The sequence below is a fragment of the Bos grunniens genome, chromosome 4, assembly GCF_055505025.1.
Source record: "Bos grunniens cultivar Pamir isolate PY7600 chromosome 4, Bosgru_T2T1.0, whole genome shotgun sequence".
In the NCBI taxonomy this organism is placed as follows: domain Eukaryota; kingdom Metazoa; phylum Chordata; class Mammalia; order Artiodactyla; family Bovidae; genus Bos; species Bos grunniens.
The window spans coordinates 48,707,142-48,734,613 of record NC_141168.1 but is presented as its reverse complement, the minus strand read 5'-3'; the positions used below and the strand labels follow the sequence as shown (position 1 = coordinate 48,734,613).

General features: G+C 43.5%; 1 long non-coding RNA gene across 8 annotated transcripts in view; it reads right to left on the bottom strand.

Moving 5' to 3' along the window:
- Positions 1–27,472, bottom strand: part of LOC147374071 (uncharacterized) — a 191,897-nt gene that overhangs the window by 73,628 nt on the left and 90,797 nt on the right. For 6 of the 8 annotated variants that reach the window (XR_015162404.1, XR_015162402.1, XR_015162399.1 and 3 more), the window contains 2 exons: positions 17,736–17,848; positions 1,929–2,052 (listed from right to left, as the gene is read on the bottom strand). This is a non-coding gene — a long non-coding RNA (uncharacterized LOC147374071). Of the gene's footprint in view, positions 1–1,928; positions 2,053–2,237; positions 2,492–3,710; positions 5,408–17,735; positions 17,849–27,472 lie in introns of those variants that run through there. The other 2 variants (XR_015162403.1, XR_015162401.1) reach the window with 2 other exon arrangements.

Here is a 27,472-nt window from a genome sequence, read left to right as displayed (position 1 = left end):
CCAACCCAATAGTAATAAGCATTTATGTCCCATCAAAGTTTCTGTGGGTCAGGAATTTGAGAGCAGCCTAGCTGGGTGACTGTAGTCAAACGCTCAGCTGGGGCTGCACTCATCTGAAGGCTTGCCTGGGGCTGGATGATCTAGTTCCAAGATGGCTCACTGACAACACAACTGGCAAACTGGTGCTGGATGTTGGCGAGAGGTCTCAGTTCCTCCCCACATGGCCACTCTACAGTCTACATGACTGTGCTGGGATGTGACCTCTGGGTTCCCTGAGACTGAGTGATCCATCTAAGGAAGTAAGAGTCAGGTGACTCTTACTTTATGACCTAGCTTCAGAAATCACATATGATCATTTCTACCACATTCACATGACTGGAAGCAAATCTCTGAGTTCATCCCACATTCAATAAGAGGAAAACAGGCTCCACCTTTCAAAGGGAAGAAACCACCATGAAGATACTCATCTACCAGAATATACTAGGAACTGTTATTGCGCTGTGTCTTCCTCAGGTCTCTAGAAATACAACCATTGTAGCAATGCAAACAACCACCATTTTGATCATCTGTCAGATCCTCTTTAACGAGCTTTGCATGTATTGTGTGTGCGTGCTCAGTTGTGTCTGACTCTTTAAAACTCCGTGGACTGTAGCCTGCCAGGCTCCTCTGTCCATGGGATTTCCCAGGCAAGGGTTGCCATTTCCTCCTCCAGGGGATCTTCCTAATGCAGGGATTGAACCCACATTTCCTGAGTCTCCTGCATTGCAGGCAGATTCTTTACCCATTTAATTTTCACATCAATTCCATGAATTAGGTACTTTTTTTTTTTTTTTAAATTTTACAGCTAGGGAGACTGAGTCACAGAACATTATATGATTTGTCCAAGGTCAGATAACTAGGCAGTTTCAGGCATTACAAACCCAGAGTCTGGGTTCTTAAACACTTTGTAGTTCCTCCTTGCTAGTCTACACCTCTAGGTATTGTCCAAGAGTATTATTGGCAATTACCTATATTTCTGACTTTCTGCTTTCTCATGTGTAGACACTCCTAACTATTCCCGGTAGTTGCCAAGGGCTCTACTTATGTGCTTATGAAGAAAAGCTATGGCCAATGTAGACAGCATATTAAAAAGCAGAGATGTTACTTTGCCAACAAAGGTCTGTCTAGTCAAAGCTATGGTTTTTCCAGTAATCATGTATGGATGTGAGAGTTGGACTATAAAGAAAGCTGAGAGCCAAAGAATTGATGCTTCTGAATTGTGGTGTTGGAGAAGACTCTTGAGAGTCCCTTGGACTGCAAGGACATCCAACCAGTCCATTCTAAAGGAGATCAGTCCTGAATAGTCATTGGAAGGATTGATGCTGAAGCTGAAACTCCAATACTTTGGCCACCTGATGTGAAGAACTGACTCATTGGAAAAGACCCTTAGACTGGGCAAGATTGAAGGCAGGAGGAGAAGGGGATGACAGAGGATGAGATGGTTGGATGGTATCACCAACTCAATGGACATGAGTTTGAGCAAGCTCCGGGAGTTGGTGAAGGACAGGGAAGCCTGGCATGATGCAGTCCATGGGGTTGCAGAGTCAGGCATGACTGAGCGACTGAACTGGACTGAACTGAACTGAATAGTGTGGCATCAGCCATGGCTTTCTTCTCTCCTCATCTGGCTTCCTTCTTCAGGTCCTCACTAGGTATCAGCATCACCCTCTCAAGGTCACCGTACAGAAGGGTATGAAACCAAGCTGTTAGTGCTCAGTATCTAAGAATGTTTTTTAATGAAATAGCCATTTTCATTTTCACTTTGATGGTCTGCTGTACTTTCCCACCCCACATGTACACATTACCTTTCCTTGTACATAAAGCCCATTTTCTTCCTGCCTCTTTCCCCACAGAACCTGCCCCTATCTCTTCACAGGAAGAGTCCTTACCTTGGAGGCGCAACCGTCATTGTGCTGGCCAGCTTCTGGCAGACCTTCCCAGCAGGTTCACTGTATATTGTCCAGGGAGTCTGATCTCCAGTGGTGGACAGAGCTTGGACCCAATTTGGGATTCCTACCACATTGAAAAAAAAAAAAAAAGGAAATACAATGCTATGTGATAAACTCAACTTCCAAGAAATGGAGGTACTCCTAAACAATTCTCACCTGTAAATAACTCATTTCCTTACATATAAATAAAATTCTCCCTGGATATGTAGACATTTCACACATAAGCCAATTAGTTGCAAATCTTCCCACCTGTAACACATGATGCTGAGACCTCTTCAGTCATTCTTCCAGAAATCTCACGGAGCAACAACTGTCTCTCAGGTAAAAGCCACACAAAGGGAAGCAGCACCAAGCAGACAGACACGTCCCTTGGTTTCATGGATGGTTAGCCAAATAGGGTGTAATGGGAGGGGGACCGTCACTTACAGACTCTATTGCCGGGGAGGGTCTTGTGGCTGTGAACATGTGGGTGAAGCCTTTTAACTTCTATATGACACATTTCACTGAAAGGAAACCAGAAAGCTTCGGAACAAGGCCCACTGAATTTTTGCCATTGTGATTCTGGCATGAAGGCCTTATTTGCCTCACAAGGGCATCAACACAAGAAATTACGTGTAGATTTAAAAAATCTGGAAGGAGGCATAGATTTGTCTTCAGCTGAGCAGGAAACAGGCTCTCGCCCATATCATCTCTCCCTGGCTAATCTACAGTGTTAATAATCTATACCACACTCTTCAGAGCTTCAGTACTGCTCTTGCGCCATCTGGTACAATTTTACGTGGCTTCTAGTCCATCTATGAGTTAGCTGCCCCACAAGCTAGTTAGCTCCTTGAAGGCATGGAGTTGCCTCTCTCCTTGAGACTGAGCTCAGGCTGGCTCTGCAGTGCAACTTAGTGACCCCTGCCCCAGTAGGCCCCACTGTATTCAGGCCTTCCTGCGGTATCCCCACCCCTTTTCTTCTTCAAACCTGTCACTGTGGACTTGGCCTTTTGCCCCAGCATCCTCATTTGCCTTCATCCCTCGGGGCTTTATCTCTGTTATCTTCTTTTCTCTATCCTCTCCCCAGCTTGAAGGGGTTCTGCTTTCTATTCATTCACATAATGTACCTTTCCTGAGCATTACTGTATACCAGGCACTGTGCTGGATTCTAAAGACATGAAGACAGCTAGGACATGGCTTCCTGCCTTAGTGGGGCTCATAGTCCCATGAGGGGAGAGACCCAAGCGAATCACGGATTACGGAACCATGTGAAAAACAACACACAGAGGTAGGTGCAGGGTGCTGTGAGAAGCCTAGGAATGGAAGTCAGTGGGAGCATTAAATCAGACCCCCCCCCAAGCATAAAAGGGGGTTTTAACACTTTCAAGGGTCAGTGTGTGATAAACAGATGACCCTAAAATATTCAAGCTACAAAAAACCTAAATACCCTAATGCACTGTCAGTTCACAGGGGAAGAAAGAGACCCAGTGAGGGGAAAGTCATTGCCAAAGGTCACACCCCCGGATGCTGGTGAAGCCAAGACTACAACCAGAGCTGGAGTGTAGCCAGATTTGGTGGTAAGGAGGGGTGGTGGAAGGGTGATGGTGCAACAATTCAGGTGTAGAGGAAAAACAGAAACAGTTAAGCAGTTAGTACAATAAATTGGGTGAGAAACGACAGATGAAGAAATGATGGTGGTATGGACCAGGTGGAGGAGCTAAAAAGAGGTCAGACAGTACCTACATTTAAAAAGGAAAGCTGACAGAATTTACTCATCCTCTGGATATGGTGTGCGGAAGAAAGAAGAATCCAGGATGGCTCTAAAGTTAGTATCTGAGCAGTTGGAAACTTAAGAGTTCAACAGTGAAGATGCAGAAGATGATAGAAGGAATAGAGGAAAATAAGGATTTGTTTTGGGACATGTTAAATTTGTGGTGCCTATTAAAAGTCCAAGCAGAGAGGTCTACTTGGCAGTTGGATAGGCAAGTCTGGAGTTGGTCTAGAGATAGGACATTTTAGATGTATCAGCATGTGGATGGACTTTTAAGCCATGAGAGGATGAGATCACCCACAGAAAGAGTGAAGACAGAGAAGTCTGAGGACTCAGCTCTGGACACTCTAGTATTTAGAGTGCGAAAGATTAAGATAGGAAGAGAATCAAGAAAGGATGGTTTCCAGGAGGCTAAAGAGTATCTCTAGGGGCATGAAATGATGCACTGTTTCATGTTGATGTTTGGCAAAAACCAACACTGTAAAGGAATGATCCTTCAATTAAAAATAAGCAAATCTATTAAAAACAACACTGATACATTCAATTAAATGGTTAGTGGGAAAATACCATTGGCTTTGGCAAGATGGAGGTCATTAGAGACCTCAATAAAAGCAGTTTTGGCAGCGTGAAGAGAAGCAACAGCCTGAAGAGATTCAATAAAGAATGGAAGCAGAGAAAGTAGACAGAAGCTCTTTAGAAAAATTTACTGTAAATGGGGCAGAGAAACTGGGCAGTATCTGAAGGAAGACGTAGAGTCAAGAGAGTTCTTTCCATTCTCAGGAGGGAGGTTACAATCTCTATGTCTGATGGGGTGATTCAGAAGAGAAGGTGCAACTGTTGATGCACTAGAGAGAGGCTACATGGAAAGAGGTTCCTTCTGAGCAGGAGAGAGGTAGAGCTGGAACAGAGGGGTCACCCTGGAGGCTCACCGTTTTAATAGGAAAGAAGGCAGACGAAGTGGGTACAGGTGATTCTCATGGTGGGAATGTGTGGGAATTTATTTCTGATTGTTTCTATTTTTTCAGTGAAAGAAGAAGCAAAGAAAGGAAAATGGGAAAGAAGTTGTTGGATGCTTGAGAAGAGAGGAAGAACTTTTAAAAAGCCAGGAGATTGGGACAGTGAACCGACAAAGTCAACAGAGGTGGGCAATTCTGGAGTTTTATGCTGCTCATACGTTTACAATGAGGCCAGTCAGCACCGCTGTGAGTTTTGCTTCAATCACACCCAGCTGCCTGGGTGCTGGTGAAAAGTCAGCAGAGGGCTGCATTTAACCGGATGCATTAACCATATGTTTCTGATGATTTGACGTCTGGGACTTTGCTGACCCTTGAGAGATTTCGCTTCCTGGGGCTGCCAGTTCCTAGAGCTAGTAAAAGTCTTGTCTGTAAACATACCTTTCATATGCAAAACAAGCAATCCAGAGCCCACACTCTCAACCATCTCCCTCTGCTGGCTTTCACACTTGGGTACTTTTCCTCTGTCTAATCACCCCAGGGCCAGGGAGGGACAACCTTGCCCCAGGCCCTCTGAAATTATTCACACTAGCTGATTTTAAACCTGCTTGCTCTGCCTCTCTACTTCCTTCCTGCGGAAACCACAATAAAGGCTCTTAGTTCAGCTCCCCACTTGCTCCTTCTGTCTCCTGACCCTGGTGCCCTTCTGTGTCATTCCCCCACAACCCCTAGCACAGTGCATCCCACCCTCCACTCCCACCTCCCCCTTCCCCATGCCCATCCTGGAACCTGTGAGTGTAACATATTAGCTTTTCAATGGTAGTCATCTCCTGATCTGTTGGCCTCAGCCTACCAAACAATAGCAAAATCTACATTTTGAAAGACTAGAATTGCATTTTGTCAGGAGTGAGGAAATAAATATACAAATGAACCAAGGAATCTAAGCTATGGAAGGAACTCAGGACAAAAGAGGTAAAGTGACAGCAAAAAGTAGTAGGATCAATGGACTGGGGGCTTGTAAGGTTGAAGAACCACTGGAATCCAAGTAACTGGGAGGGAGATAGTAAGATAGGAGTTGGTGGTCAGACAGCAAAATTACTGAGATTATTGAGGGAGTGTACTTATAAACAAGGACTCAATCTAGGGCATGGCCAAGGGAGCAAATGGCTGACGGTGGGATATGGAAAATCACTGGAGGAAGAGAAATCAAGAATGAGAAGTCACACTTTTAGGAGAATCATCTATTTGGATACTGAAGTCACTAAGAATTATATCAGGGATAGAATTGATGGGGAGAGAGTGAATCAGGTGCTTAACATCCTCAGGGGATGAGGAGCACCTAGAGGTGAGTAGATGACTATGACAACTTTATTACAGTCGTTAAAAGCAATAGTACATCAAACACGAATCTGAGCATAGAACCGACGATCACTTAACTTCTTCCTAGAAATCAAAGAGAGAGGCCATTTATCTCTGCTAGCAGATGAGTACAGCATGGCATTTATAGATATCAGTTAGAGCAGCTGCATTCAAACAGCTGCTCCACACTGCCTCCAAATTTCTCAGAGGTGCCTAAGGGACCATCAGTTGGGTGTGGGGATGGCAGGAGAGGAGGGAGGCAAGATAGGGTGTGGAAAGGGATTAACTGTCTAGTTAAGAGGAAAATGAAGAGATGGGGCTCTGTGTTCTCTGCTTCATCTCCATCCAACCTGAGAAGCTCTATTTTTCATTGCTTATATTTGAGGTTTTCATTTGTGTTGTGAAATGTACGTAGGACACAGCAACTCTTTCAAACTTTTCCATGCTTAGGAATTTAGGATTCAAAAGGGATTCCAAACGTATTCCTTATAAATACAATCAGTTTACTGTATGAGTTTTCATCATGTAGAATGAATACGATGAAGGATGTAGGGCCCAAATAAACCTATGAAATAGAGGACTGGGTTGTACAGATATTCTGGTCTACTTGAAAAAAACGTTTCAGGAATTCCTCTTTTATTGGGAACAATTTATTTCTCTTAGTTTATTTGCAAAGTTTTCATCCTAGTAAGTGGAACTGAAGTTTAGGCGGAGGTGTGTAACACATACAGACAAATATAACCATTTCTTTATTTATTTCTTATTTTTTTTGCTCTGATATAATTTTATTGTGGCATATGTTTTGTCAAGATGTTGTGACATTACCTCAGGGAAGGCTGACACATTCTCCTGACTTTACAATGTAAATGTTTTGACTGAGCGAATGTTTCCTTCAGGACAAACACTGAAAGTTGGCAAATCCATTCTGCTGAAAAGCCTCCTGGATGATATATTATTCATCCCCAAAGATGAAGCCTGACCACTTGGTTTTTTTTTTTTTGCTTGTTTGAAATCATAGAGAAAATCATACAGTCTTATGGTTACTCCTCTATGTGAAATTGAGAAATTGATCTTGTCCTCATTTATTTTTCCTGAGAAGACTGAGAGAAAGCAATCTTGTCTCTTCTTTTGAAAGCAAACTCCAAAAAGTGTCCCACCAGGTGAAATGAGCAAGCGATAGCTCTCTTGCTCCAGTGTGCAGTGTGCTGAATCAAAAAAGGCTTGCTTATCTGGCATTTGGGTAAATTTGCTGGGGAATAATGAAATAGGCTCAGCCAAGCTTCCTCTGAAGTTCAAACATGCCTGGAGCAGCACTTACTCCAGGGACATCAGGCAGATTAGATTTGAGCTCTCTAGGGCTGGCTGTGCAGAGCAGCACCTACAGAGGCCTCAGACAATTTATCTGTGCTTTTGTGGAAGCATGGACTGGATGTGCTACTGTTGTTCCTTAATTATGACTCCCTGAGAGAGTTCAAAACATTCTTTGTAAACCTACTTGGGGTTTTTCTCCTCTGCTAAGAAACCGAGCAGTGGACCTTCCTCTCAGCTGGTAATAATGGGCTTACATGCCAGCTGCTATCACTGTCACAGACAGTTTGGGTCTCCAGGTCCAGGGGTCACTCTCTGAGTCTCAGTTGGAGTGCCATGATTAGAAAAAGGCTGTTGGATTGAGGGATATAAATTTAGACCTGAATCCAAGCATTTAAACCCTTGAACAGTCTTTTCTCTTATTCTTGGTAGGGGTGCTTTTGATTTAAATGGGATGCATTTGGTTTCAAACATTTACTCCTTTCTACCACATATCTGATAGATTCAAGCATGACAGGCAAAGCATCAAGGCAGTTAAAGACACTACTTGAAGTCGAAGGACCTCAAGGCCTGGCTCTGATACTAACAGTGTGATTGTAGGACAAATATCTAACGTTTCTGAGTTTCTCTTTCATCTACCTCACAGAGCTGTTGGGAGGGTCAAATGAAACTTCATAATGGTTCATTCACATACCAGGTGCAGTCACTACAAAGGTTATTCTGTATACTTGAAATGCAAAGATCTGTGTTGCTTAGCCTCTCCTTATGTAGACGAATAAATGTTAAGTTGTTCTTATGGGGGTGGCTGGATGCACATCCAGTGCGCAGCATAATTTCTGCCACATAATTGCTACCATATTTGCTAGTTGTTGAATGAACAAAAAAGGAACAAAATTTTCAGAGACCTGAGTGTGTGAGGTTAGAATTCCTGTGTTCTAGGGGAAGGATGGCAGGGCTCTCACTACTGCCTCCATCAAATACTAGCCTGTGCTCACATTTCTCATTGGTTCAGGAGGGGCTGAGGTGTCCCCAGGTGCTGTTAAGGGAGTACATAAACCCAGTTGGTGGGAGCCATGGCAGACCTAAGACATGGGCTACCTGGAGGGCGCCTTGGGCAAGTGAGGCATGAGTAAGGGATGCTACTAGACGGAGAGGCTCTGGAAACATGTGCTTGGACTTGGCCCTGATCATTCATTCTTGGAATGACTCCAGTCATTCCCAGGACAGTCGTGGGTCTTGATGTGCAAGGGAATACCTGCCAATGGTTGCCCTCGTTGAGAGTCACATAATCATGGATGCTCTCTGAGGTCTCAGCAAGTATGAAGCCTTTAGATCTCACTTTCTATGGGGAGGAGAGAGGATTGCTTTTCATATTCATTACATCAAGTTCTGCTTCCACCCTGGATATAGAAAACTGAAGAGACCATCACCCTTTTCAGCAGGTAAAACTTTGATAAACAACAAAGTTATAATTCTTCCTGAAATCATTAGAGATCTGAGGTTGTAGGTAACTAAAGTGCCTGAAATCTAAAAAAAGACAGGGTGTTCCAAGAAGAGATGGGAGGAAAGTCCTGGCTCAGCTGTGCAGAGTGTGACTGGAAGAGATGCCAGGGTCACACAAGTGAATAAGAAGAATTCAGATAAACTAGACAGTTGCCATGCCAAGTATGGACTAGGATCCATACGAGGTGCAATCATAGTGGGAGTATATTGTTCCTGCAGAGTTTTCTCCATGAACCTTACCAGATTCTCACTGAGAAAGACTGGGCACCAGGAAGAGAATGGGCAGCCAATAACAGGTATATATACATCCCACTCTAGGAGGTGGACTTTAATTCACTCCCTTCAGTATGAGCTGGACTTAGTGACTCGTTTCCAATGAAGAGAGGATGGAAAGTGGAAAAGTAAGTAAGTTTATAGTAGAGAAAATTGGTCATGATCAAGGTCACATTAACCAAGAAATCATGAGGACATCATGTTCCCAGATATGATGCAATAAGAAGGGCACGTCACTTCTGTATTTATCCCTCAAATCCTGAACCCCTGTTTAGCCATGATAAAACAGAAGACAAACTCCACTTGAGGAACATACTACAAAATACCTGACTGATACTCTTAAAAAAGTGTCAGGGTCACGAAAAACAAAGAAAGATGGAGAAGCTGTCACAGATGAGACTAAGGAGATAGGTTGACCAAGGGCTATGTGGGCTGCTGGGTGTGGAGTGGGTGTTCTTGCCTGGAGAATCCCAGGGACGGTGGAGCCTGGTGGGCTGCCGTCTATGGGGTTGCACAGAGTCAGACACGACTGAAGCGACTTAGCAGCAGCAGCAGCAGCAGCAGGTGGGCTGCTGGGTGGGATCCAGAACAGAAAAATGCCAATGGAAAAGCTAGTGATTTTTGAATAAAGTCTATAGTTAACAGTAATTTACCAGTGTCAATTTCTTAGTTTTGATAAATGTATAAACCATGTTCTGTGAAATGTCAACATTAGGGGAAGCTGGTAGAGAATATGTGAGAAGTCTGTTCTATCTTGGTAAGCTCTCTGTAAGTGTAAACTTGCTCCCAGATGAGGGCTGTGGGAAGATTTGACTATAAGAGGGAAAGAGAGAACTTCTTGAGGTGATGGAAATGTTCTATATGTGTTTGTCAAAACTTATTGAACTGTACCCTTAAAAAGGTAAATGTTACTATCTTACTATATGTAAGTTACACCTCATAAACCTGACAAAAATAGATTCATCACTGCTGGGGGACTTATAAGGATGTGAGGCTTGTAGAGAATGAAAGTGAAAGCTTTACACTAGTAAACTCCTCAGCCCTTTGCACTTTTCCTATTAAGAACTTATTCAGTTTTATTATGGAGGAAAAAATTTTATTTACCTCAAACTGATTTTTCCTAAAGTGCAAACTATGGAAGATGGGCCAAACTTTCATTCTCTGTAGCCCAGTAGAAATATTTACAGATATCTCAGTAGCTCTAGTATAGTAAAAAGAACCAGGGAGTTCACATTGCAACAGAAACTCCGTGGGTGAGGGTAGGTCACTGTCTCCTCTGCAAACACGTCTTCCTGTTGGTGAAACAGCTGTACCAGAAGAGCGGTGCTTGCAGCAACTGGGTGACTCTTTACAGCAAAGGGGAGGACTTTTAAAAATATTTTAAAAATATGTATGTGGCATAAAATTAAAATACAAAATAACTTAGAGCTATTAATAAGATTCCATTTACATCTGTCCTCCTAGCATCTTCAGGCAACAAAAGTGGCTATCCTTGCAGAGATATTTGATGCATGTATGAGCACAGGCATGTATTTTTTTTTTAATGCAAATGGTAGCATAATATACACTCCTTTCTTCACTTTGCTTTCTTTTTATTCTAGTTTAAAAATACGCCTACCTCCTTAAAAAATGAATTTGAAGCAGTTTATTACAATACATGTAAAAAATAGTTTGGGAATGTAAGACTAGAAACAAATAGCTAGAGTTTACTTTAGTACAAAGTATTCATCCCAGAAGATTCTGTATGTCCGGAGATATGAGCTACTAACATGATTCTGAACTTTCTAGCAGCTTATACTGGGGAAAACACAAGCAGTTACCTGACTATTGTGTCTATAACATAAAAACTAACGTTTGTTCTTTTATCATTTCCACATATTCCTTCTACGATAAATTCAATTCATTGAATTAAAAATAAAACAGGATGATATCAATACCAAAAATATAAGAAAAAAAAATCACTAGCTGGTTCTGAGAACTAAGAAAAACTTCTCCCATGAATTCTCATTTTTCTTTTAAATTAAAAAAGTAATGGAGTGTGATGGAAAATTCTCAGCATCTTCACTGCACCTTGCTTTTTCTTTTTTTTAAATTTAATTAGTATACATGTGTGTATACTAATGTGTATGTGTATACATGTGCACCTTGCTTTTTCACTTCAAGTTTCTGGAAGAGCCATCCAATCATCACACCAAGCTGCCTCACACTCTTGGGAACATGGAGCCCAGGGCTGCATAAGAATCTACTGTGTGACTGTGTCATGCTTTATTTCTCTAGTCCTTGATTCGTGGGCACTTAGAGTGTTTCTAGGATTTTGCTTTTCTAAACCATACTGCATTGAATTTCCTCATGCATGTATCATTTCACACATCTGCAAGCATATCCTAAGGTAAATTCCTACAAGTGACTTTACTTGGTCAATGCGTATGGCTACATTTTGACAGCTATTGCAAAATTGCTCTTCACGGACAGTGTACCGATGTACACTCTCCATTCCCACATATCACCCAGCCTGCTTCCCTGAGCCTGCCCTACTCAAATGTGTGAGCCTGCATTGCAACCTGGAAAGCAATGTTTGTGAAGGAGATTGAATATCACTGCCTATTGTTTAAGTGCTTAATTTTTCCTTTTCTTTACTGTCACTTATCTGTTCAGATCCCTTGCCTGTTTCTTTCTATTGCCTTGTTGGTCTTTTGCTTATGGGTTGTAGGAACACCTGATATAGTAAGGAAATTACCCCTTCATGCTATCTGTTGCAATTTTTCCCTGTGTGCTATTTATTTTTTGAATACATTCATGGCTTTTTTTTTTTTTTTTGCCATGCAGAGAAACATTTATTTTTGTAGTAAAATTTATCAAGTTTCTTTAATGGCTTTACGGATTTGAGGCTTTATTTGGCAAGGCATTCACCACTTTAGTATAATCTCCACTGTTTTCCTCTGTTTTAATTTGAAATTTATTTAGTGTAAAAAAAGTAGGTTAAGTCTCCAATATATCCTCTTCCTGACAGTAGTCTGGTTATCCCATTAGTGACTAATCCATCTTTGTTCCCTCATTTGAGATGGGAACAGGCAGCTTCTTGAACTGAAGGAACTTCATGGTAATCTATAAAACCTTCCTTTGCAGCAGCTGTAACTTCCCAATTCTGCTTTTGTACACCTTTGGCACAAGGGGAACGAAGGCCTCTGTACCAGGCCTGTAAGAAAGGTTGATTCAGCCTGCACCCCCTGCTCACCAAGCTGAACCTGGCAGTCACTGAGTCAGCCGGTGCCCCGGATATCCTGTCATGACTATGAAGATGCTGTAGACTTATGCTCTCATTTCTCATGATGCTCTGGTCAGATAAGATTTCAAAATATCCTGTTTTCTTTTTCTTCTTGAGGGTGAATTCCTCTGGAAAATGCGATCTCCTAGGTGTTCCACTAGAGGGTGCTTCAACTTTGCATATTTACATATGCATAAACACACAACCTATGTTTGTGTGGGCTGCACACACACACACATGCCAAATAGCTGCTTTCTCACTAATGCTTTATGGGAGTACACCTGTATTTTTAATTCTCTCCCACTCCTTCCACACACGATGAGAAGGCCTTCCCAAAGATTCTCCCTCATCCCAGTGAGCTGCTGGAACACAAGGGTGTGGGAAATGGAAGTCTACCATAAATGAAACTGTTAACAATGACAGAAAAATGGGCTCCTGAGTTCAGCTTCTCTCCTGGCTCTCTTTCCCTGGAAGAGATTTAGGGGGAAGATTTGAAATTTCAGCGATTCTTATGAAATATAAGGAAAGAAGGAGTTAGAGACGGATGAAAAGTCACAGATTAAGTGTCCAAAGCCTTAGAGTTACACTGTCAGTGGGAGGTGGCCAAGAGTGGGCTGGTGCTCCCGGGTGAACAGGGTCCTCAGGGGCTGTAGGAACGGGGTGAAGAGAGAAGCACTGCTGATAAACCAGCAGTCTGGGGCCCAGAAATTGATTTTGAAGCTAAGGATGAAATAAGCATCTATGAGAAACAATGAATTTTTATACTTTGCTGTATGTTAGAATCATCAGGAAGTCTTCAAAACAATCATGATCGCTGAGGCGGGGACCCAGGCATAAGCATTTTTGTTTGTTTGCCAGGTGATTTCCCACATCAGGTGGTGGGGTAAGAGGACGTGGCGCTCATTTCCCTCCATAAACACATCAGAGACAAATTGACATGTGAAACAACTCTCCTGCAGAACTAACCGGAAACTGGCATAAGAACTCCAATACAACCCATTGCTTGTGTGCATTCATGCTCAGTTGTGTTTGACTCTTTGCAGCCCCAGGGACTGTAGCCCACCAGGCTCCTCTGTCCTTGGGATTTTCCAGGCAAGGATATTGGAGGGGACTGCTATTTCCTACTGCAAGGTATCTTCCTGACCTAGGGATCAAACCTGCATCTCCCCCATTTTCTGCATAGGCAGATGGATTCTTTACCACCATGCCACCTGGGAAGTCCCATATAATCTATTAGACTATGACAAAGAGGCAAGAAAATACAATGGAGAAAGGACAGTCTCTTCAACAGGTGGTTTTGGGAAAGCTGGACAGCTATGTGCAAATTAATGAAATTAGAACACTCCCTCACACTATATATAGAGTGAGTGAAGTGAAAGTCACTCGGTTGGGTTGCTTTGCAACCCCATGGACTGTATAGTTCATGGAATTCTCCAGGCCAGAATACTGGAGTGGGTAGCCTTTCGCTTCTCCAGGGGATCTTCCCAACCCAGGGATCGAACCCAGGTCTCCCGCATTGCAGGCAGATTCTTCACCAGCTGAGCCACAAGGGAAGCCCACCATATATAGAAGTAAATTCAAAATGGTTTAAAGATCTAGATATGAGACATGATACCATAAAACTCCTAGAAGAGAATATGAGTAAAATATTCTCGGACATAAATCGTAGCAATATTTTCTTAGATGATTCTCCCAAGGCAAAGGAAATAAAAGCAAAAATAAATGAATGAGACCTAATTAAACTTAAAAGCTTTTGCACAGCAAAGGAAACCATCAACAAAACAAAAAGACAACCTATGGAAGGGGAGAAAATATTTGCAATGGATGTGACTGACAAGACCTTAATATCCAAAATACACAAGCAGTTCTTAAAGTCAATATCAAAAAACCCAATCAAAAAATGAGCAGAAGAATTTAGCAGACATTTTTCCAAAGAAGACATACAGGTGGCTAACAGGCACATGAAAAGATGCTTAAAATCACTACTTTTAGATTAATGGAGAAATGCAAATGAAAAACACGAGTTATCACCTCACATGTCAGAATGGCTATCATCAAAAAATCTACCAATAAGAATTGCTGGACAGGATGTGGAGAAAACGGAAACTTCGTACACTGTTGGGTGGTGTAGTCACAGAAAACAGCATGGAGGTTCCTTTAAACACTAAAAATAGAACTACCATGTGATCCAGTAATTCAACTCCTAGGTATATGTCCAGAAAAAATGAAAATACTAGTTCAAAAGGATACATGCATTCCAATGTTCATACAAGCACTATTTATAATAGCCAGTACATGCAAGTAATCAAAGTGCCCATCAACAAATATTGGATTAAGAAGATATGGCATATATAGTAGAATATGTAATATAGTAACAGAAAATTACTCAGCCATTACAAAGAATGAAACACTGCCATTTGCAGCAACATGAAAGGACCTAGAGAATATTATGCTGAGTGAAATAAATCAGACAGGGAAAGACAAATACCACACTATATCACTTATATGTGGAATCTGAAAAATAATACAAATGAATGTACATGCAAAATAGAAACAGACTCACAAATAGAGAAAACAAACTTGTGGTTACCGAAGGGGAGAGGGAAGGTTAACAGAGTATGAGATTAACAGATACAAACTACTTATATAAATTAGATAAGCAGCAAGGATTTACTGTGGAGCACAGGGAATTATACCCATTATCTTGTAATAATCTATAATGGAATATAATCTAAAAAAATACTGAACCATTATGAATCTAACACAATATTGTAAGTTAATTTTTTAAAAAAGAATGATCTGAAATGCTTATAAAAAGACAGATTTCCTAGTTCTGATCTACAGATTCAGAATTTCAGGGGTGGGTCAAGGAATCTGCATTATTAAACAGCTCCTTGGATGACCCTGCTGCTGCTGCTGCTAAATCACTTCGGTCGTGTCTGACTCTGTGTGACCCCATAGATGGCAGCCCACCAGGCTCCCCTGTCCCTGGGATTCTCCAGGCAAGAACACTGGAGTGGGTTGCCATTTCCTTCTCCAATGCATGAAAGTGAAAAGTGAAAGTGAAGTCACTCAGTCGTGTCCGACTCTTCGAGACCCCATGGACTGCAGCCTACCAGGCTCCTCCATCCATGGGATTTTCCAGGCAAGAGTACTGGAGTGGGGTGCCATTGCCTTCTCCATTCCATTGTATAAGATATACCCAATTTTGTTTATCTGTTCTTTAGTTGATAGACATTTTCTCCCCCATCTTTTAAATATTATAAATAAAGCTGTTAAAACATTTGCCTGCATTATATGTTTTTGTATGGATATACATTTTTAATTCTCTTGGGTAAATGCTGAGGAGTGGTATGTTGGGTACATGGCAATGTACATTAAAATTGGGGGGCACTGTTCTGGGGTACCTTCTCTGTATTCATCTGGGTCATGGAATGTGCGTAGATTTAGAAGTCACTCGGATCTGGGTAAGGTTTGACTGTCTTATTAGCAATCATGAGATACTGAATAAGTAATTTTATTTGGTCCATGAAATGCAGTATGGTCCCTGATTTGTAGGGTAACATGAGGATTAATGAAATACAGGGGCCATACACAGACACTAGAGCCCTGGGGACCGAGGTGGAAGCCTGATTTTGTTACTTATTATGATCATGGGCGAGTTACCAAACCTCTCAACGGCTCAGTTTCTTTTTCTGTAAATGGCAGATAACAATATGCTCCTTTGAAATCATTGTGAGGCTTAGATAAAGTAACGCATATAATGGTTTTAACTCATATTTATGTTAGTTTCTACTATATAAAGCACCTAGCTCAGAGTGGGTGCTCTGGAAATGTTGGGTCAGTAAAAGTTGGCTTCTACATCTTGTATCTTTCCACAGAAACAAATGAATTATGAGAACACACACACACTATTTTGCTTTGTGTGGTAGAATCACAAGTTTCTTATAAGCGAAGTTAAATATTCTTGATGAGCTCACACACGATTAATAGACATTCAACTCCAAGACCAGGAGACATGCCTCTGACACCGAGGTTTCAGTTCTGGGGCCTGCAGATGCATGTTGCTTGGGTGTAGGCTTGGATTATTAGCTCAGGAGCTCCCTGAGCTTCAAGGCTTAAAGAAAGATCCACCAGGCATCCCTGGACTGGATCGGCTTCATTTAGCAGAACAGAGAAACAACCTGCAGCAGCCAGAGAGGTCACGGAAAAGTGAGCCTGACCCACCATTTTCTAGATAATTCTAGGACCAGCTTTCGGGCTTCCCAGGTAGCTCAGATGGTAAAGAATCTGCCTGCAATGCTAAAGACCTGGATTCGATCCCTGTGTTGGGAAGATCCGCTGGAGAAGGGAATGGCAACCCACTCTAGCATTCTTGCCTGGAGAATCCCATGGATAGAGGAGCCTGGCGGGCTACAGTCCACTGGGTCTCAAAGAGCTGGACACGACTAAGCGACTAACACATACACCTTCAGGACCAGCTTTCAGGAGAAAGTGAATCCTGTAAATGCCTGGGTTAACCCCCGTTTCATAAACAAACACTTGTAATGACACACCCTCTCCCTCATTGTAACTTGAAGAACTCTTGCAAAAACTCAGACCATTTCACACAGATGGAGCAATACTTAATAACAAGAACTTCTACACAGGACCCATTCCCTAGATGAGGGCCCATGGCCCTAACCATCCTTACCTATCCCCTCTGCCCGAGTGGCTAGAGGTCAGTGTGACGACCTCCCTCTTACAAGCAGAAAACCTCTGTAGTGAAATTGTCCTGTGTCTCTACCAGCCAAACTGGGCCCACAGTCCATTCCGGCCTGGAGGTCCTGCTCAGTGGTGAAACCAGGAATCTTTTCCTCTCCCTCAGAGGCCACTGGGTTACTCAGCTTGGTTGGCTGTAACAAAATACCTCAGACTGTGTGACTTCAACCACAGAGGTTAATTTTCTTGCAGTTCTAGAAGCGAGGAAGACCAAAATCACGGCCTAGCAGGGTTTGAATTCTGGCGAGGGCTCTCATAATGCTGGGAAGGATTGAAGGCAGGTGGAGAAGGGAACGACAGAGGTTGAGATGGTTGGATGGCATCACTGACTTGATGGACATGAGTTTGAGCAAGCTCCGGGAGTTGGTGATGGACAGGGAAGCCTGGCATGCTGTAGTCCACGGGGTTGCAAAGAGTCAGATACGACTGAGTGACTGAACTGAGCAGAGAGCTCTCCTCCCAGGTGGCCGACCAGGCCTTAGAGACCCCATCTCCAAACATAGTCTCACTGGGGGATTCACACTTCAACATGTGCATTTTGCGGGGATGTGATACAGTCCATAGCAGCCACTTACCAGAAGGAAGGTCTAGGAAGGTCTAGAAAGGCCCTGCAGTTCGGTGAACACTGCTGCTCTCCCATGTTGGTGGGGGCGGGATGGTGTGAGATGAGAGCAGGAATGAGAAACACCTGCAATAAAGGCAACTCAGGTAAGCAGTGGGAGCTCGGTCCCTGGTCAATTGAGTTCACGTGGAACAAGATTACCACTGCAGAAACGGAGTCTAAAAAAGTTAAAAAGTGCCTATTATTTCATCTTACCCATAAAAAAAGGAGAAAAAAAGAAAAAGCCTTCTGACTTGGGCTCCAATTGCTTAGTTTTCATTGTCTCTGACCTCGAACGTGCCGTTGTCTCTCTCGGCATTTAGCAAAAGCATTAAAGTGTGTTAGATCTCTGCTGGGGCTTAATGACAACAGGAATCATCCCAGTTGAGAAGGCAATTTATTTATCTGGTGACCTTTTATAAAGTGGCAAGTTTTCCTTCAGGATTTTTTGCAGTGAGATATTTCCAATCAACTTGGGGCTCTCCCCTCCCTCAATCAATTGTTGGTATTTGAATGTCATAAAACTAAAAGCTGTGAAATTAAGCCTGCTGTGTGAGCTATGAAAATGGGGTGCTGAGATGAGACTGTGGGTCCCTCTCATATCATATCAGTACACCATTATGATGCAAATTATGGGAAACATTACTAAACTCAGGGCATAATGGACTGCTTTGATAATGGGAATACGTACTATTGAGCACAGGGTGTGTGTCTGGAAGGGTTAGGGTCAGTTTCTTTGATGCAACACTACCAAGACTGCTGAGTCATGCTGGAGGACTGTTTTGCATTTGCTCCCCAAATTTGCGTACCAATCATCTGTGATTCCACGGACAATTTGCTTGGCAATCTGCAGATCTAAGGATGAGGGAATGGCTGCCCGGACCAGCCCATCCTAACATGCAGACTTCGAAGGTACTTTTCTTTATCGGTCTGAAATGTTGCTATAATTTCTAAGCACACATGCTTTGATGGACTGCATTTGGGATCAATGGCTGTTCTCAGAAAACTGAGAGAAAGGTTGCCATTCTCATCTGTGACTTACAAATGGTCAGAATGTTTGAAAGTGTAGCTTCTGTTGTTATTCAGGTGTGGTGAGGTCAACAGATCAGGAGGCGACTGCCATTGCAAAGTCAGCTTGTTACCCTCACAGCTCCCAAGATCAGGGGGCATACAGGAAGAACCAGGGCAGTCAGGAGGCAGAGGAAGTGAGGGGCAAACGTGGGCAGGAGCCTTTATTGTGATTTCTGAGAGAGGAAGGAGCAAGGCAGGGTAGCAGGCTGAGGGTTGGCTAATTTGCATAATTTCAGGAGGCTCTGGTGCATAGAGGCTGCACTTAGTGGTCTGGTACCTGATTCTGGGATGACCATGGCAAGTGGACAGTGGTCCAGCCTGTGAGAGTTATGAGACCTGATAAAGGAGGTATTTGGAGTGTGGCTCTGGATTGCTTTGTTTGCTGGGTGGTGATCCCTTTTTCACCTCCAGGAATTAGAGCCCTGGGAGGTGCAGTCTCCCCAAGGGTCTTCAAAGCATCAGAAAACATGGTTATAAATTAGGAGTATGGGATTAACAGATACACCCTACTACACATAAAATAGATAAGCAATCAGGATTTACTGTATAGCCTTGGTGGCTCAGATGGTAAAGAATTCACCTCTAATGTGGGAGACCTGAGTTTGGTCCCTAGGCTGGAAAGATACCCTGGAGGAGGGCATGGCAACCTACTCCAGTATTCTTGCCTGGAGAATCCCATGGACAGAGGAGCCTGGCGGGCTACAGTCCATGGGGTTGCAAAGAGCTGGACACGACTGAGAGACTAAGCACACATAGGCAACTATATTCGATGTCATGTTATAATGGAAAACAATCTGAAAATACATGTATAAATGAGATTTTGCTGCACATCTGAAACTAATATTGTAAATCAAACTGTATTTTAATTAAAAAAAACCACATGGTTAATACACAGAGGAATGAACTGCCATGTACTAGGACTCACAGATTGTCTGGGGCAGAATGATAATTACAAAACAGAACAGAGGTTTCTGGTACCTTATGACAGAATCATAGTCTCAGGCTGGGGAGGGGACCTCAAGATTACCCTACCTTCTTATATGACTGAGAGAACTGGGGCCCAGAGAAGGCAGGTGACCTGCTCAGGGTTAGCAAGCATTCCTAAATTCATTCTCCTCTGCCCAGTCCCTCTCTATACCACCCTGCCCATCCTCTACCTTTTGGTATTACTCTTCTGGACCTGCATACATGTACCCACTCACCACCATATTCACACAACGTAAGGGGAGGTTTTCTTATTCTTTTCTTCAGTTTCTAGATATGCACTACAGCTATGAAACTGATGGGTTCTGGTTTGGGCCAGTGTCAGAGCAAAAGAAAATAGTTTGTTGGAATAGATGCTTTAATCAAACCATGCTGGGGAAGCTGTGGTTTAGAGAAACAAGCTCTCGATTGAAAATAAACAAGCCTCACGATAAGAGAACCTCAGCATTCTCTTTTTTCCTAAATTCACCCTCAGGAATGCATGTATTTTTCATAATATGGCCTCAGGGCTGTAAGTTTTCCTTTGGTTCCTTTACAGTAAGCAGTCTAGTGTCTAGAAACTTCTTTTTCTGCTAAGGTGAAAAGAGTACTACAAATTTTGCAATGTGTAATTCTAGTTCTCAACTAAGTTTCAGATTTACAGCATGAGCTGCTGCTGCTGCTGCTGCTAAGTCGCTTCAGTTGTGTCCGACTCTGTGCGACCCCATAGACGTCAGCCCACCAGGCTCCCCCGTCCCTGGGATTCTCCAGGCAAGAACACTGGAGTGGGTTGCCATTTCCTTCTCCAATGCATGAAAGTGAAAAGTGAAAGTGAAGTTGCTTAGTAGTGACCCCATGGACTGTAGCCCACCAGGCTCCTATGTCCATGGGATTTTCCAGGCAAGAGTGCTGGAGTGGGGTGCCATTGCCTTCTCCACAGCATGAGCTACTGTCCCCTAACTCAGCCCATGTGATCAGTGAACAGCTCATTCCATGCTCCTCAACCTTGGCTGCACATTAAAATCACCAGGGGACCCTTTCAAAATACCCGTGTCAGGGTCCCACTTCTCCAGATACTCTGATTTAATTGCTTTGGGGTGGGGCCTGGGAAATGGGATGTTTTAATGCTCTTGAGGAGATCTAAATGTCCGGCCAAGAATAAGAGTCACTGAGCTAGAGGGAGAGGCATGAGGCTGACAAAATTAATTGACAGTGACACAAAAGGTGACAACCCAGACTCACCTGAGAATGACCCATAGACCTGAGACACAGAAACCACTAACTAGTTGGTCTTTGCATTTCAAATAAGATCCCCAGGGGCTGTGTGTGCTGAGTCACTTCAGTTGTGTTGACTCTTTGTGACCCTATGGACTGTAGCCCACCAGGCTGCTCTGTCCATGGGATTCTCCAGGCAAGAATACTGGAGTGGGTTGCCATGCCCTCCTCCGGGGAATCTTCCTGACCCACGGGTCAAACCTGCATCTCTTGGGTCTCCTGCAATGGCAGGTGGGTTCCTTACCACTAGAGCCACCTGGGAAGACCCTCCCTGGGGGCCACTCAGCACCAAACCTGACGATATTACTTTCCCCTGACATCCTTCAGCGGTTCTCTGGGAATAAAAAGTCTGTGGTGCTGTTGTTCTGGTTACTGTTGCTCCATAACAACCCCCTCTCCCCTGCCAATTTCAACCATTATATTATGCTAGTGGATTTCATGGGCCAAAATTTGGATAGTCCACAATGGGGACAGTTTGCCTGGGCTTCACAGTGTCTGAAGTCTCCACCGGGAAGATGAAAGAGTGGGGAGTAGCTCGACAGCTCAGGGCTGGAGTCATCTGGAGGTGTTTTCATTCACAAGTCTGGAGGCCAGTGCTGGCTGTTGGCTGGGGTCTCAGTGAGGGCTGTTGACCTGAGCAACTACATGTGGCCTCTCCATGTAGCCTGGTGGCCTGAGCACCAGTGGGGTGTTGCACCAGACTTCGTGGCTGGTGGTTGAGCACTCTGAAAGCAAGGGGCCCTGTGGATGAGTCGGAAGTAGCGTTGCCTTTTCTGTCCCAGTCTCAGAAGTCAGGGAGGGGACCGGACCCGACTTCTGTCCGCTGTACCCCCAGATTCAAGGGGAGAGGACATGATCCACCTCTCGAGGGAAGGGTGGCGAGGTCACACTACAGGGAAACGAGGGCGATGGGAGCTATTACAGAACCTGCTGCAGGGGCATACAAGGGCATCACAATCATTCCTCTGGCATCACATTATTTTCCTCTCAGATAGGCAGCCTTCACTCCAGTCAGACTGAAGTATTTTGCAGTTTCCAGAGGACACAGCACTTCTCCAGCCCACCTTTCCCCAGGTTTTCCCCTTTCTCTACAATGGCTGTCTCCCCTGCTCCAATCCCCTGCTTGATTCTCCTCATCCAGTAGAAGCACCACCTTCACGGGGAAGATATTCACAGTGTGCTGGGTGCCCTTCTCGGGGGAGCTGTGCCTCTCTGTTTATCTCAGGAATGGCCTGCTTATAGTTTGGTTCATCACAGCTCCCTCTCCCTCACTGATCTGCCAGCTTCTTCAGCATAGAGGCTCTTTTCTGACCCCCAACATTTAGCAGCGTTGAGCTCACTGTAGGTGTTCAAAATACAGTAGCCGTTATCAGGCAGTTCTTATTGTTATGGGGAGCACACATTTTATAAAACTAGGTTTTATAAATGCATTTGACTTGCTTCCTGGGTTTGCAATAAGTCTCCAAAATTTAAGGAGGCAAAAAATCCAGTGGGGATCAGAACTCACATGAGATTATCCCTTTTTTGCACCAGGGCTCCAACTTATTCCTTCGCCCTGGTTAGCCACGTACATCTCCCTTGGCCTCTCCTTCCCATTACAGAAATGCCTCCCTTGAGTGTTAGTGAATAAATTTGTTAATGCTGGCAAAGTGCTCAGAAGATGGAAGGAGCTGTAGGTAAGCTAAATATTATTAATAATAATGGTAGTAAGATTGATTATTCATTTCCATGGCCCTTCTCCTATTCAGCCTGTGCAAAATTGGAAATTGGTTGTGTCAAATTGGCCTACCTGCTCCATTTGGCCCTGTCAGGAAAATCAATGAGACACACATGAATATTCTCCTATGTACACAGCCATTTGCAAAGTTAGATAATCATCAATATTTATCGTAAGCAGTTATGGAGAAAATGGATGAATATTTAACACATGAGAGCATTTAGGTATTATTAAATGTACTTGGCAAAGCAAATTTTGAAGCTGCATTTTGACTTTAACTCACAACAGAAAATCCATATTTTTAATTAGATACATGGACTTGCTTGAGTGGCTGTCACTGAAAAGGCCTCTGGGATCTAAAGGTGGGGAATGACTTCTGAATGGCAAAAACTCCTCGATGCCCTTATGCATACCCAGAAGTTCCAGGCAATTGGGAGGCATTGCTTCTGGAGACTTCCTGGCTTTATTGGTGGAAAGCATCCTCATATCAAAGGGTTACATGTGCTTCATTGGGTTCAGGAAGCCCCCCTAATTAGGGAGGCTGTGGAAAGAGCATTGAAGTGGGGAGTGAAACCAAATAGGCTCTAGTCCAGTCTCAGCCACTAACCAGCTGTGTAGCCTTAGGACATAACTTCATCTCTGGGGGCCTCAGTGTTCCTCATCTGTAAAATAAATTGGATGTTAAAATTCTTGCCCAGAGCTCACTTTCAATCATTTTATAGATGTTTTACTGAACTCAGTGTATGAAGTGTCCACATTTGCTCGTCCCCAGTTGGTACCCATCCTAACCTGCTCTGTGAAGAGCCCTAGACATTAGACTTTTTTTTTTTTTTTTTAATGCCATTTGACTGTAGCTTATCAGGTCTGACCGACCAAATGGGCCAGGGGTCTGACTCATGCAATTATGGAAGTTGAGAAATCCCAAGCCTTGCAGTCATCAGGCTACAAATCCAGGACAGCTGATGGTATAAGTTCTAGCTGGAAGGCAGAAGAAGCCCAATGTCCCAGCTCAGCAGTCAGGACGGCAGGCTTTGCTCTTACTCAGTCTTTGGGTTCTATTCGGCCTTCAGTTGACCACATGAGGCCCACCCACACTGGGGAGGGAAATCTGCCTTACTCAGTCTACCAATTCAAATGTTAATCTCATTCAGAAACACCCTCACAGACACACCCAGAATCATGTTTAACCAAATGTCTGGGTACCCCGTGGTTCAGCCAGGCTGACACATTACGTCAACCGTCACTCCCTCCTGAGAGCACTGGGTTCCCCACATGGATCTGATTGACTTCTGTTATGCTTAATGTGAATTTGATCACAGTGGGCTGCCTGGCAACCAGACCGTAGTCTCTTAGGGCAGTCACTCCGTATCTTCTAAATGACAATTACACAATATTTTCCTGTCTTCTCAAACCTCCAGCACTTCCTTCCTACTCCTGTCTATCAGTTGATGACATTGCTTTCTATTCCACTAGACATTGCTTCAAGAGAGGTGAGAAGAACTTGCAAAAGTTCCCAGCACAAACCACCTGCTAGCTCCTTGACTCTACATACCTGCTTACATTTCTGTTCCTGTGGAGGAAACTTCCGTGCTCCTATTCATGGTCAAAGACTCCCCTTGACCCTGGTTCCCTGACCCCCCTCATCTACCGAAGTATTGACACATCACTCCAGCAATTCTTCCTTCTTTTATTTGCAACAGGAAAATTTCCCTCTTTTCTGGATTATTTCCATCAACATATAAATGTAAGGTTACTTCTCTCATATTAAAGTAAAGCACACACACACACACACACACACACGCAACATATTCTCTGTCAAGTCACTTTTATTTTGGATATGGCTCAATTTCTTTGCTTCCTTTTATAAGAAAAATTGTCTCTAATTCCTTGCCTCTAGATCTATCTAATCTATCCAATTAGATAGACAGTAGGCTGTCCACTAAAATCACTAAGTCACCCAAATTACTAATACCAGTGGTCAATTCCTACTCACCTTCTCATCACCAGCAATATTTGACACAGCCTGTCTCTGAATCGTCCTTAAAACCTTTCTTCCTTCAACTTCTGGGACACCTCATGGTCCTCGTCTCCCACTTACTGTACAGGCAGCTCCTTCTTACTCTCCCCTGCTAGCCCTTCCTTATTTCTCCAACCTTGATTGGACTCCTCCTTGAACCTCTTTTTTATCTGTTTACTCTCACTCTCTGGATCTCTAGATCTCACTCATCTCATAGCTTTAAATGCTATGAGCACGCTAATGATCAGTAAAACAAATCTCTATCTGGACGTCTCTGTTGAACCTCTGACTTTAATACTGAGCTGCCTCCTTGATCTACTCTAGATGTTCAACAGGCATCTTGTATTTAAAGGGGCTCAAACTGAATCCTTGACTTTCCCTTCTCTCCAAACTCCTCTTCATTAAGTCCTTAGGGCTGCTGGGACAAAGTATCCCACACTAGGTGGCCAACATGACAGATATGTATTGGCTCACAGTTCTGGAGGCTAGAAATCTGAAATCAAGGCATCAGCAGAGTTGACTCCTTCTAGGAACTGTGAGAAGGAATCTGTCCCATTCTCCCTCCAAGCTACTGGTGGTTTCTGGTGGTTCCTTGGCTTGTAGACCTCTGCTTTCATCTTCACACAACATTCTCCCTGGGCATGGTTGTGTCCAAACTTCTCCTTTTAAAAAGGACACTGTCATATTGGATTAGGGACCCACACTACCCCAGGATGACCTCTTCTCAACAGTACGTGAACTAAGAACTTCCAGATGTTCAAGATGGATTTAGAAAAGGGAGAGGAACAAGAGATCAAATTGCCAACATCCATTGGATCATACAAAAAGCAAGAAAATTCCAGGAAAACATCTACTTCTGCTTTATTGACTACCCCAAAGCCTTTGACTGTGTATCACAACAGACTGTGGAAAATTCTGAAAGAGATGGGAATACCAGACTGCCTTACCTGCCTCCTGAGAAATCTGTATACAGGTCAGGAAGCAACAGTTAGAACAGGACATGGAACAACAGATTGGTTCAAAATTGGGAAAGGAGTACCGTCACCCTGCTTATTTAACTTATATGCAGAGTACATCATGTGAAATGCCGGGCTGGATGAAGCACAAGCTGGAATCAAGATTGCCAGGAGAAACATCAATAACCTCAGATACACAGATGACACCACCCGTATGGCAGAAGACAAAGAGGTACTAAAGAGCCTCTTGAAGAAAATGAAAGAAGAGAGTGAAAAAATTGGCTTAAAACTCAACATTCAAAAACTAAGACCATGGCATCCAGTCCCATCACTTCATGGGAAATAGATGGGGTAACAATGGAAACAGTGAAAGACTTTATTTTCTCGGGCTCCAAAGTCACTGCTGATGGTGACTGCAGCCATGAAATTAAAAGACGCTTGCTCTTTGGAAGAAAAGTTATATCAAACCTAGATAGCATATTAAGAAGCAGAGACATTACTTTGCTGACAAAGGTCCATCTAGTCAAAGCTATGGCTTTTCCAGTAGTCATGTATGGATGTGAGAGTTGGACCATAAAGAAAGTTGAGCACTGAGGAATTGATGCTTTTGAACTGTGGTGTTGGAGAAGACTCTTGAGAGTCCCATGGACAGCAAGGAGATCCAACCAGACAATCCTAAAAATCAGTCCTGAATATTCATTGAAAGGACTGATGCTGGAGCTGAAGCTCTAATACTTTGTCCACTTGAAGTGAAGAACTGACTCCTTAGAAAAGACTCTGATGCTGGGAAAGATTGAAGACAGGAGGAGAAGGGGACAGCAGAGGATAGATGGTTGGATGATATCACCAACTCAATGGACATGAGTTTGACTAGACTCCAGGACTTGATGATGGACAGGGAAGCCTGGTGTGCTGCAGTCCATGGGGACCTGACTGAACGGCTGAACTAAACTGAACTAACTCATTACTATTGTGGTTTAGTTGCTCAGTCATGTCTGACTCTTGTTACCCTAAGGACTGTAGCACCCCAGGCTCCTCTGTCCATGGGATTTTCCACGCAGGAATACTGGAGTGGGCTGCCATTTCCTTCTCCAAGGGATCTTCGTGATCCAGGAATTGAACCTGGGTCTCCTGCATTGCAGGCAGACTCCTGCATTTGCAGGTAGATTTTTTACCGACTGAGCAACGGGGCAACACCCTATTTTCAATAAGGTCCCATTTTGAAGGACTAGAAGTTAGGACCTCAGCATATGAAGGGGGGCGGGGGGCACGTGGACACAATTCCACCCATAACCCTCACAAGCCACAGTCTTTCCCGTCTCTGTTGATGGCAACTTTATCCTTCCATTTGTTTAGGCAAAAGCAGTGGAGCCATCCTTGAATCCTGTCTTAATTATCACACTTAATACATCAACAAGTCCTATTGACTCTGCCTTTAAAATATATCCAGAGCCTGACCACTTCACAACCATTGTCTCTGCTCCCTCCTGATGTGGGCAGCTTCATCACCCTTTTTCAAAGTTGTGGAAATTTTCTCATTGGTTTCCTTCCTTCCACACTTGCCACCCACAGTCTAGTTAGTAATTCTCATTAACACAGGAAGCAAGAATAATCCATTTCAAACATTATTCAGATTATGTCATTCCTCTGCTCTAAACCCTCCAAGTGGGGTCATTCCACTTAACGTAAGAGCCTCAGTCCCCAAAGACCCT